This window comes from Neopelma chrysocephalum, unplaced genomic scaffold (genome assembly GCF_003984885.1).
Source record: "Neopelma chrysocephalum unplaced genomic scaffold, ASM398488v2 Primary Assembly neopelma1_23, whole genome shotgun sequence".
Taxonomy (NCBI): Eukaryota; Metazoa; Chordata; class Aves; order Passeriformes; family Pipridae; genus Neopelma; species Neopelma chrysocephalum.
In genome coordinates, this window is record NW_020897691.1 from 20,437,516 (window position 1) to 20,450,146 (window position 12,631).

The 12,631-nt window shown below is 40.6% G+C and overlaps 1 protein-coding gene across 9 annotated transcripts in view; it reads left to right on the forward strand.

Annotated features, from left to right (window-relative positions):
• HIVEP2 (human immunodeficiency virus type I enhancer binding protein 2) overlaps positions 1-12,631 on the forward strand; it is a 138,976-nt gene that overhangs the window by 57,714 nt on the left and 68,631 nt on the right. Inside the window, exon 1 of one of the 9 annotated variants that reach the window (XM_027689563.1) lies at positions 5,562-5,623. The exons of the other annotated variants lie outside the window; for them this stretch is intronic. The gene's annotated coding sequence lies outside the window, so the exon portion shown is untranslated. Of the gene's footprint in view, positions 1-5,561; positions 5,624-12,631 lie in introns of those variants that run through there. 9 annotated transcript variants of the gene reach the window in all.

Sequence of the window (12,631 nt, forward strand, 5' to 3'; positions counted from 1 at the left end):
CTTTAGTCATCAGCTCAGTCCTTCCTGCAAGTGGCCAGTGACTTTCATAAGACTGTTGAGATCCAGAACCAGGTTGTCAGTAAGCTCATAGATTTGTAAACATGACATCGAGTTAGTTTTGAAAGGAATCCACCCATTTGTTTGCACGTGGGGAAGAAGAGAGAAGGAATATAATGCAAGTGAAATCTGTGTACTGTGGCAGATGGGAAGGTACCTTCTCTATGTCAGTAGTCCGGCACCAACTCCTGTAAACTGTGACAAAGTCTTTTCTTCATATCCTGTTTTGTTTCCTGTATCTACAGAGTGCAGTAATTCTTGTAGTGATTTTTGTTCTTGGCAGTATTTCTCAAAGTAAGTGCCACAAAGTGAGCATTTTTCCTACAGGACCTCAAACAGCTCAACAAGTGGTGTGCTGCCAGTGACTCAACCCAGTGTCCCTGTCCATCTGCTTGCAGCCACCAGCACTCCCTACCAGACGCCTGTTTTCAGATGCAAAGCCATACGTGAAGGCTGGGACAGGAGCGGGTAAGGGACAGAGTTGTCCTGGGTAAAGAGGTCCTGTACTCCAAGGAGACAGCGAGGGAAGAAGCTCCCTTCCAACCCAAGTTAAATTTTTCCTGAGGCAGATCCTGGACTTTTGCATGGTGTTCAGATTGGCTTGGAAACTTGCTGTAAAGGAGCTAAAAAGAAATGCCACACACTGACATCTCCAAGACCTTGATAATGTCAGGACACCTGACAATACAAGGGTACTTCAAAAATGGTACTGTCCTGAAGGATTTACATGATATGGCAATAACTAATAACATGAGTGCAGTACAAGGCACTAACTCAAGATTGCAGATGAGTTTGCCCAGTGTCTGTAGTTTCATGACATGACTTTGTCCCTCTGCAGATAGGCCTTTAACATTGAGAAGTTTTCCAGAAACTCATCCAGCCTTTCTTTTTCTCAAGTATGATTGTCAGTTGCTACCCTGCTAGTTAGAAATAATAGCAGCTAAATTAAAAAATGAAATTCCTTTTCAGGTAGTAATTTTGTTTTCACAAACTTATTCCAACATCCTAAAGGATGGACTCTCTGCAGCTTTCTTGTTGTACGCTTATTTATTCTTTTAGGCTGTGAAGTGAATATATGTTTGGGGATTGCTCTGTGTGCTGCTTATGACTGTCTTTGTTCAGGTACAGAGGAGATACAAAGTCTATCCATGAAGTTGTGACATCTGCTGTCCCTTGCTTGGGAGGTAGGATATCAATCTGCAGCGTGAAACTCCTTCCTTCTCTCCAGGGAATTCTATTTCCATATACAAAGGCCAGCCAGAAATCCTAATCTGGAAGTCTGTAATTTGGGCATTAAAAAAAAAATGGGGTTATTACAAGTAGGAGACAGAAAACTCATTAAACACCCTTCCACTAACATGTAGGGAAAAGTAATAGTAGCCAAATTTTCTGAGTCTAACCAAATCATGGACCGTCACATTGAGTAAAGATAATAGGAGCCTTTGAGGCTGCTTTGCTAGTAGATCATCATCCTCCACTGAGGGCCATGCACTGGTGAAATACAACCTGTCTTTGAATGTGAGGTGGTGATTTTTCATCCTCTTGACCAGGAGCTCAGGTCTCATTGCATCAGAAGCTTGCCCCTGCTTACAGAGGAGCAAGGCTACAAATCAGAAGGTCAGTTGCTTTTTTTAGTTTAGTTTTTATACTTTGATTGCTATTAAATTAGATGTCACAGTGGTAAGCACCAGAGCCAAGATCACCTAGAAGAGAATAGCTGTCTCAAAGAAGTATAAAGTAGTAAAATGGTGCAAATGAGCAAAAGGAGTATTACTTTAACTACCAGGAAAAAAATTTTTATGGTGAGGGTCTGTTCTCCTGATGGAAACCAGAGGAGCTGATGAGTTTGAGCAACTCAAGTGACCTGGACAAAATACTGTAAAATATACTACATAGATTTTTCTTCCTTGGATACAAGATGATCTAATAGACTTTGGTAATTTCCTTTTTGATCTAATTTCTGGGATTCTAAGATCACTTTTAAAAAAAATGTCATTTTTTTACCTATCTCACTGCAAACCTTCATGAAAATTTTTGGCCTGTTTTCCACAAAGTGTCAGTATTTCAACATGGTGATATTTTGAAGACTCCAGAAAGGTTTCTCATGGCCATATCTTTCTGTTGCTCCATTGTAAAATTCTCAGAATACTTGATGAGAGTTTTGCTTTAAAATTGTAAGGTATTTATATCTAGCTGCTCTTTAGAGGCCCAAGTCATATCCATGCTCTATTCCCAGAGTAGCCTTCTTTCTTTAAAGCTACAGTTTGGCTTTACAGGAAAATCATGCCTACCATACTGTAACTCAAATATTCAGACACATGAATCTCTTTCTTGACTTCCTATAAAAATGTCATTTGTAGCTTCATTTTGTTTGTTCTGGTTTGACTATAGTATAAACAAGATTTTATTAAAACATTAGCTCTAAGTTGCAGTTCTTTCTTGAGAGTGCAAGATCTTGCAAAAAAGATTACTGAAACTGCAGGGCAAAACCACATATTAACAGAAAAATGAATAATGAGTCTGTTTTCATATGGATTTTTTTAAAAGTACAGCTTGTAGTTGAACTAAATGTACTGTTTCTTCCACTGCAGTCAGGAAGCCCTCACAGACTTTTGACAGTGCCGCCAAAAAATTAATGCTTCAGCTGTTTAAAAGATATCAAAAGCTAGTTTGACAATTGTAATCTCTTCCAGGAATTCCCTTTCCCATTTTCCCTCCCTATAAAAACAGATAACAAGATGCTTATATAGTAGAAATGGAAAGTCAGAGCTATTTTATGAAGCATTATGCATTCCTTCCAGCCTTAGGAGATGAGGCATGACATCTCCACGACAGGCTAGGAAATGCAGGCACTCTGTTGTGTAAGTAGCATTTGCTTCAAGGATTAACTGCTTGCCAAGATAGCGCAGATTTAAATGTTTCCTGAGCCATTTTTGAGTTTTTACGTAACATGGCAGCCACAGGAGAGCTATAGAGATGCTGGGTAGAGACTCAAAACAGTGACCAAGGAAAGACAAAACCAAAGGAAGCAGAGAAATATGCTGCATGTGCTAGTATCAGCTGACACAGAAGAACTAAAGACAAGAGAATGCAGCACCAGCCTGGCTTCTCTTGAATTTCTGTCCTCAGTTTTACACGCCACAAGATGGGACAAACTGAAAGGAGACGCTGCTTGAACTTTTGTTCTGAAACATCTCGAAAAGGCACTGAGACACGGACTCAAAGGTCAGAAGTGTTCCCTTTTCTGGAACAAATTCCCAGGACAGCTGTTAATACCACGCTGTTTTTTAAGGCTAATCTTTAATAGTATTCACTGGTACATAATAAAAAATATATACTATTACTGTGGCTGTGGTGAGGAGCGGTTTGTTCTTCTCTAATAACAGAAAGGAGATTCTGTGTTAGGAAGAGTGAAATAATTAAAGAGGTTGCCAATAAAAAAGCCACTGTATTTGCAGACAGTGCCCTTGTGTTCAGCAAATGCCAATTAGAGAAATGTCACTTTATGTGTACAATGGATTATAACTGCACAAACACTTGTACAATTACACGCTGGGTCAAAAGGGCAAGTTACCTTCGTCTCACAGCCATTATTTTAAAGCAAACACAACTATCAGGCACACAAACATCAGGCGTTGTGGCAGAGGAACAATAAAGTAATGACTTTGACAATGCAGGCTAAATAAAAAAGAGTCTATGTAACAAGCGTTGGTATTGTGAGAGGTAATTTTTACCATGTCTGCACTATATGGATTAGAATCATCATCTTTATATAATGGAGAAACAAACACTTCCTTCCACCATTTAAATACACTTTTTATACTGTTATGTTGTTCTGATGCTTGGAAATGCAAAAAAAAAATATACATTTCTTTCAGTTACTTTCTTTGATGCTGAAATGTTTGTAGTCCACATGCCCTTGTAAACAAGTTTGTGCACCACAATTGGTTTGGTGTCACCGTCATCTGATGCACCCTGCTCTCAGTTCTTCTGTGGCTCTGACTGACTTTAGTAAATGGAATAAAGGACAGTTCTGCAAGTGAACTTGTGCAAGAGATGTCCTTGGGTGTTTATTACTTGCACCTGTTTTGTAGGTGTTCTATTTGGTGTTTTACTCTGCATGTTTTGCCTGAAACTTCTTTGTTGGATTAAAGTCTAAAGAGGCAGAAGGGTCTGGGGGATGCTGTGGCCATCTTGGGTGCACACAGGATAGCTGCGCTTTACTTGGATTCCTAAGTTTTGCTCTAATGCTGTCGGGTTTGTCTTCTTTTCAATGTGCTTGCCATCTGTACTTCTTCCGGCTTCTCTCTGGGTCATAAGAAAGAACACACTTCAACAGGAATTGTGTTACCATCCGTGGCCTGAACCTTTGTGCTCGCTTGACCTCATACCTCTAGGAAGCTCAGCTGGCAAACATAGCACAGACCTTTGTGGCAACACCCTCTGGAAGCATGGGCAGCCTCTAAGGTTATTCTGCTTCCATATATGCCGAGGTGTTTTCATTGACATGCTCTTTTCACAGGTTTGAATCACTGTGGCTTTAAAGTACCAGCTTTCCCTAAAGTGGAAGCACTGCACTCACCTGAGGACCTGCTCGAACCCAGCTTCTGCTGGGGCAGGACAGGGTGGCAGAAGTTAAATGGAGCGTTAGTTTGAAAAATTTTATGAGGTCACCATCCTTTTAAATTGGTTTACACAGATGGCTGTCTGGTTTGTTGCTTTGTCCTTGCTTAATAGTAACTGTTTATGGAAAAATGAATTGCTTTGCAGAAGGAGGTCCAAAGGCTCATGCTGTTGTTTCCCTCACTGGAGATCTTCGTGTTATTACAGGCATACAAAGATTTGGCCTGAAGTGGAGATTAATTAGGAAGAATAGTGAATAATTAACTGTTTGACTTGTTCCTAAGCTCTGTAGTCACCACATTAGAAATGATTTCCCAAACTGCAGGAGATAACAGAAGGTTATTCCTGGTTTCACAACGTCCATCTTGTTAGGGCTTTGTGCTGTGTGTATTCTGACATCAGCTGATACCTACGCAAGTCGGGTCCAGCTTCTCATTCAAACCACTTCCTGGGGTTTTCTCGGGTAATGGCAGTGGTTCAGAAGACCACCACGGTGCCTCAGAAAGCCGTTTCTTACATGTTGCACCCAGACTGTGTGACCTGGAAGAAACAAGGTTCTTAGGAAATAATTTTGTTCTTAAAAATACCCACGTTTTTTGTTTGTTCTGCATTCAGATTTGGATGTGCATTGCTTGTCCTACTGACCTGTGTGTAGACTCATGGTATGTATTGTGGAAGATGTAGAAATACAACGTACACATAAGAGTTAGGCAGAAGGCTGAGACCAGTCTCCAGGCAGAGACACTGATTTTGCATCTACAGTTGTTCCTACCTGAGAAATAAAATAAATAAAAAACCCAACCAAGTAATAGACAGGAAGACAGGATTAATTTTTTTAAAAAGAAATCAAATCTAAATAATGGTACTCTGCACTTTTGCAGGACTGTCTACTTAAGAAGCTGAGAGTGAGTTAAAAATATTGATGAAGCCTCTATTCTGTGAGGTGGGTATGTGTTTTTTATTACAGTTTTGAAAAAGCGTAGAAAATTCAAATTATTTGCCTGAGTCCAGGCACGGAGCTATTTAAGAGCCGTGAATAGAGGCCAGAAATTTTCTGCTACGGCAGAATTGTTCTGATCAACAATTACAAATAAGGTCTTTTGCCCTGCTATGGAAGGAAGTGATGAGTTTTTGCGTTCTGTTAGTGTTTCAAGTGGCTCTTTTGATTTTTGATTTCTGACTAATGGAATAAGTGACTCTTACAGATACTTTTGCTCTGTTGTCCTGTGATCCTAGCCTTAGATCACAGTTTGGGGAGATAACAGTCTGTAATAGGGGAGTCAGTGGAAATCAAACATGTCCACTGGATCTGGGCCAGACATAATCTGGGGCTCGGAAATGTTCAGTGCGTTTCACTACTTTTTTTTTTTTAGCACTTCGTCATGGTCAGATGCACCAACAGTTTTTTAATAAATCCCCTTTCACATTCAGACTTGCAGCTCAAGTTTGCAGGCCTAGGGGGGCTGGATTATTTGAATAAGTCTGAGAAGTGAAACTGAACATTTGTACGTGCAGCAATTACAGGCAGCCAATCTAGTAAATCTTGTAATTTTGATAACTTTTGTTATTACAAGATGCTGCATGCAAAACTGTCAGCTCTGCTTGCCCTCTACATGAACAACTTGGACGAGGACCCTCAATGCTTCTGTGTGCTAGGCTGGTCACCCACCCCGGCTTGAGTAGCCCTGTTCCTGAGGGGCTTGTTTTGGGCAGCGACCTGGAGAATCTCTCTCTTGGGTTCTTGGTTATTTGCATTGGTTTCCCTTTTGGCTTTGGGAGAGAAACCTAGTGAGTGGGCTCCTCCCTCTTGCTTCATGCCATCGGGATCCTGGATTTGTTTTGACAAGAAATAAGTCAGGATTGGAATTTTCTTTAAACTGGTGTTTGCCTTTAAAAGCCTTTTTTGGAATAAATTACTTTTTCAGTAAGTACCAAAATAGGTATTGATAAAATATGAATTTATGCATGCCAGCATTTATCTCTTTTGTATCTATTCACAAATACCTACTGAAAATTGACTCTAGCTCCACATGGCTCCCAATCTCTTCCCTCCCCCAGCTGTCAGCTTCTCCTCACCTGGATGAATAAAAGGGAGCAGAGTGCTGGGCCATCAACTGAGGGTGGGTGTAGCAGAAAAGTTATATTGAATATGTTTTTCTCTGGGACATCACTCAAGTGCCTCCTTGAGGCTTCTCAAGTGCCTCTCGGTTTGGATGGAAAATGCATTAAAAAGGTGATGCAGTTTGGTGCCAGTCTTAGTTTAACGCTCTGAAAAAGGAATGAAAATATTCAGAGGGAGAGTTACATGCTGATTTGCTTTCTGTGTGGCAGTGGTTGTGGAAAAGCTATTATTGCTTTAGAAGCTTTTCAGAACACATTATGGCTATCAATTAAAATCACTTAATTTTTAATCTGAAATTTATACTTGATTGAAGTAGAGATGACAGTCCTGCTTGTAATCTGCTCAACAGGGCTATAAGAAAGCTGAGATAACCTCTGCCCTGAGACCTTCCATTTTCTGAGCATATGCAGCATTTATTTTGCTCAGTTCTGAAGTGTTTAAGTTCAAAATCTATGGTGAAATTTGTAATGCATCATTTGATTGAAACAATGCAAATCCATTGCTGTAGTGTAAAATAATGTGAAATCTTTGGGATGGAAACCACCCATTTCTCCTGCTCTAACACATCTGGAGGCTAAAGATGCACGTTTCCCATGTCACTGCAAGATGGGCGGTGGGATGGCACAGCTCGCTGCCTCACTGCCCACATGGCACTGCTAGAAAACCTGCACTGGTCGCTTCAGCATTTTGATGTGAACTGAATCCTCAAAGTCTCCAAAATGGGAAAGTTATGTTCCAGTATTAAGTGCTGTTGTCATTAAACAATTATTCCAAAATTATGGGGTTACCTCGGCTTCTGGTGCTGAGTGAATGGGTGGGCACCTAAGTGGTCGTCTTCTGTTGCTGATGCTTTGGTGAGCTGAAATGGTCACAGCTGATTTGGAGATTTTTTTGGAGATTGTTTTCTGCCACTTCCTTTAGAAACCAAGCCTGAGCCCACAGTTTTCTGTCCTGTTGGAGCATTAAGTTATGTTGTCAAATTCAGAGCAGTTTTAAAGATATCTAGAGAAATAGACAGAGAAGCAGCTAAGGAGGAACAGAAGAAAAAACTGATTGGAAGAAAATTTAAATGGCAGAAGGTTCTGAAATACTTTACTTCTTCTCTAAACTGGGACAAACACTTGACAACTCTTAGGCAGTAAGACATCTTACTTCAGAACATTTTAAATATTGCTTCGGTTTTATTTTGCATAAAGATATTTTGATGTCATGAAGGTATTCCAACTCATCTTGTATGTCTTGTTAAATTGGATAGCACAATACTGTCAAACTGTTAGTGATGGAGTATTTTGTTATATCACAAGGCCTATTAGTTTCATTACTCTTCATTTAAACCAGGGACAAAATTTATGTTTTTATGGAACTTTTCATTTCTATCAAGTGAGTAAATTTTTCTTTCACGAGAAAGACCCCAATATGAAAAGTTTGGATGAGTTACACAGTTCTACAATTTTTTCGATTCTTACTATGCAGTTTCACAAATGAGTGAAATGTACCTTCTTTTATTGTCCATGAACCCCATAAATCTCTAGAACTACATATTTATGAAAGCATAGGATTTCAGCACAGACAGGGCTGACTTTTTATTTCTGTGAGAATGTTTACAGTTGAATGGTCTCAGGAATAAAAATGCAGCTTTTTTACATGTATGTTTTGCGAATATAGAACTTGCACATACTCTGAGCCGTGAACCAAAAGCTACAGATTGAGCCAGCAGAAAGGAAGGAATTTGTCTGCTATACAGCAAAAGGAAGTATTTGCCGTATTATTGAAGCACATGGCCTTTTGCCATCTTTGATACAGTATTTAAGGGTTGTGCACCCAAAGTCTGCTGCCCTCTTGACCCATTATTCATCACTGGCTGTAGATGAGGTAGATGAGATGCAGCTCCATAGGAGAATCATTGTTTCAGCCCTGCACAGCTCCTCGGAGAACGGAAGCTGCAGACAAAGTGATTCCTGTGATTCACCGCACTGCTCAGCCTCCTGGTGTTTTCTCTTTTACCTATAGCTTTTCTGACCCTGCTCTGTGCTGGCCAAGGTAGGCAAACACATGAAGAAGCCATGGATTTGATTTGCTTTCCACTCAGCTTCACTGGGAGTGAATGAGATGAGCGTCTGGGATTAATTTTTTTTCTATATTAAAAAGGAAAACCAGATACAATCACAGCATTTGCCTTGGTGAGATATTTAAATTTATTTCCCTTTTGACTATTCAACACTGTTGATAGATGATGCTTAAAATGCTGAATTGCCCATAAATTTTTAGCAACTGTGAATTGCCCAGTCTTTTTCTTTTCCCTCTCTGTAAGCAGTTCTGGTTACAGAGATGCCAGCATCCCCAGTAAGTATGCTAAGAACGTAGAGTTATACTCTGTACTGCTAAATTAACAGGCAGGAATAGTCACACCAAACCAGATTCAGCTCCCAGATGGGAAAGTGTCTCCTCTAGCCCAAATTTTAATGACTTTTTTACGTGAGAAATTTTAATCAATATAGCATACAGTGTGATGTTACTGTATGCTGTCATCTCTCTCTGTTGATGACAGGTAACTTGTAGAAAATAGAGATGATTTCTTTGTTTTCAATGACAGGAGTTGGAAATGTCTGGTCATTTAGGTAGGTTAATTAGGTAGGTTAACTCTTCTTTTACTATCTTAAACTATTTAAATTTAAAAAGATAATTTTTAGTTTAGCAAATGTACTTTTTTGAGCACTGGTTTGAAGTAAAAACTAGGATCTGATTCTTATTCAATTTGTTATATATGCAATTCTCTTAGCTTTTGAATTCCTGTAAGTAACAGAGGAATGAGTCCTAGATGGCATAACAACAATATCAGAAGAGTTGGATTGTTATAGTATGTGGTGCTGATGGTGTGAAATATTCTCAGGCATTTCTGTCTCCTGACTAGGAAGGGTCTGCTCATGAGATGATGAAATCCATAGTCTTGGTGGTTTGCCTGTGCCAACTGGAATATCGTAGGAGATTTTGGCCCCCTGCAAATTTTAACAGTGGCTGTGTTATGATGAAATGATGCAGAAGTTTTATGACTTGTTTCAGAGATGAGAAGGGGTCTTCCACCTTTTGTGAACACTTTACCTAAGAGATGCTGAAGTCCATAGCCCGACTTGTCTTTGGAAACTTTTTATGTTCTTGCCATGAAGCCACGTGAGATACACAAATGCTAGAACAAAAAGTTAAAAGAGGCATACATGAGCATTCGGATAGAAATACAAAATTCTCTGGGGTTGTACCAGACATTTTAAATACCTTATCTCCCAGTCATTGCAGGTGCTCAGACACTGAGGAGATACTTTAGATGGCATTACTTTGTGCTGTTCTCCAGTTCATGGTATCTCTAATTTTCAGTGCACTGTGGTACTCTATTCCTGTTTATAAATCTTTTAAGTGTGCACATTAAAAAAGTAATTAAATTGTCATTATAATTTATAGTATGCCTGAAGTCAATCACCTAATTAAATGGAAAGAGCAGAGAAGTAGTAGGTTCATAAGCATTTATTAAGTACTACAGTATTAATTATGCAGGACTTCTGAACCAAGCAAAAGAGGAAGGAATGGAAACACCAATCTAAAAAGGCTTTCCATTGCTGCCCTTCTCAATTTAATAATGTGAGATACTCCCAACTTCCAGTTGGCAGGACAACACTAATGCTTTCTTTTTGTTAATTTTTAATGAAATTATGATGGAGGTTTTTTATGACAATCATTTGCAGCATTTTCCTGTAATATTTTTGAAAGTATAATTTGTTCCCATGCAGGGGCCTATAAATACATGCGTAGAATTGGAAGATACATTTAGAGTTATGGTTTGGGGTGGATTGTGCAGCAGCAGACTCTCGGTTGACACTCCTCAGCATCTCAGGTGAGGAGTGGAGCCTGTGCTGGTCCCAGAAAAAGGGACTGGGGGCTAGTGGAGGCAGGGGCTGAGCCCAAAAGGGGAGGCTGTGGGTGGCACTAGGGATGTATAGGGACAGTGTGGGCATGAGAAGGTTTGCTCTTTGCAACCATTCTCCTACCTCCAGCTGTAAATCTGTGTTACTTGTCTGACAGTGGAGGGTACAAAATGCTGGCTCACCCTGCGGGACTGGGGTTAGGAGGAGGCTCTGCAAGGTGGCAGGCTGTGGGCTGCAGCCTAAGAAGTGGAAGTGCATTATATTAGTGAGCTTGTGAAACAGGGCTATCTCATCGTAGCTGGTTTGTATTTTGCTGCAGTAGATGAACTGCCTGGAGCAGGCAGATGAACTGGATGGAGCAGAAGTCCTAAAGCTGGCATTTCTTCTCTTTTCCTAGTTTGCTAAAAAATGAAAAGCTCTGATAACACACACAGAAATAGACTTACCTGCATTTCATGTTGTTTCTGGGATTTTAATTTCAGCCTTAGTGACCTTTACACCTGAACAGTAGTCATCAAAACCTCTCTTTTAGATAGCAGGGGGGTCTGATCCATCAGCCTGGGCCCTGAACCCTGGCTGCACCGAAGTAGCCCACAGGCTTTAGGGGACAGAGAGACAAACCAGGCAAAGAGGCAGCTGCTTGGAGCATTGCAATGGTTCATGATCTCCTACTGATCCATCGGTCTGCAGTGAACAAGGCCTGGCTGGTGTTTGGGAATAGAAATGCAAGCAAACATCAGTAACAAACCAGGACAAACACCAGTAAAGGTTTTGAGCAGGATCTCCCGTATAGTCTGCAACTCAACTGGATATTGACAGTAAGAGATAAAGTGGAATCCTGGGAAAGGAATCTGGGTGCATTCCTCCCATTGTGGGGTTCCATTTCCGAAGGCTTGAGGTGGATAGGGAAGGGGTTACTCCAGCTCCAGGGGTTTCTTCAGGGTCCTGGACGCATGGAGGGGTTAGGTGCTCACCCCTCCCCCCACCCATGCAGTCCCATGGCAGCTGGAGAGACAGCACACAGCCCGTGGAGAGGAGGCGAGAGAGAGAGTTTATTGATGAGGCAGTTACAATATAGGTCTTGGAGGATTCACAGAGTGACCAATTACGGGGTCAGGGGGCTTACAGGACACCCAATCGCAGGAAGGGGTTAAAAGGTCCAATGAGAAGACTTCTTGATATCTTCTCAGGACATTCCTGAGACAGAGATAAGAACTGGCTAAGGGGGATTTTGGGAAGAAGAAAGCACGAGCCAGCACAGGGACCAGAAAAAGCCATTTTGAAACACACTCAAACCACAGCTTCCCATACAAAGCAGATTCACTGCTACAAGGAACACCTATGCTTTTTTCCTACAAGAATTTGTAGCAACAAAAGCCACTTTGCTGGTTCCCTAGAGATGAGGCCTTTAAAAGACCTTTAGATCAAAAGTCTTTAAAAGAAAACGTGCTCCAAAAGAAAGAACCTTCTGTATAAATGGACAGGAAGAAGTTAGCTACTTACTTACTTGCACTGTCATTATCAAATGTAATATATTTGGAACCTTACCACCTAAGGAGTCTTTCTGCTGTGCCTTTTGCAATCGGATATGTCTATCTCGTATTTGCCTCATTAGCCACCAGCGTGCTTGTAACAAATGTAGATAGAGCCTTCCTAAATCTTCATTCGCGAAGCCTAACCATGAATATTTGGAACCCGACTGCACAGGTATCTGTTTATCTTGCAGTATATTAAATAGGAAATCATTGGCAAAACATAATCACAACCTGAGGGCAGCATCTGAAAGTTGGACCTGACTCACCTGAAAACTGGAGAACCAGTTCAATAGCTCTTTTTCTGGAAGAAATGGAGATTGTGCGATTGGAATATAAATCCCTGCTGAAGGCCATTTCCTTTCACAGTCTTTAATAGGCTG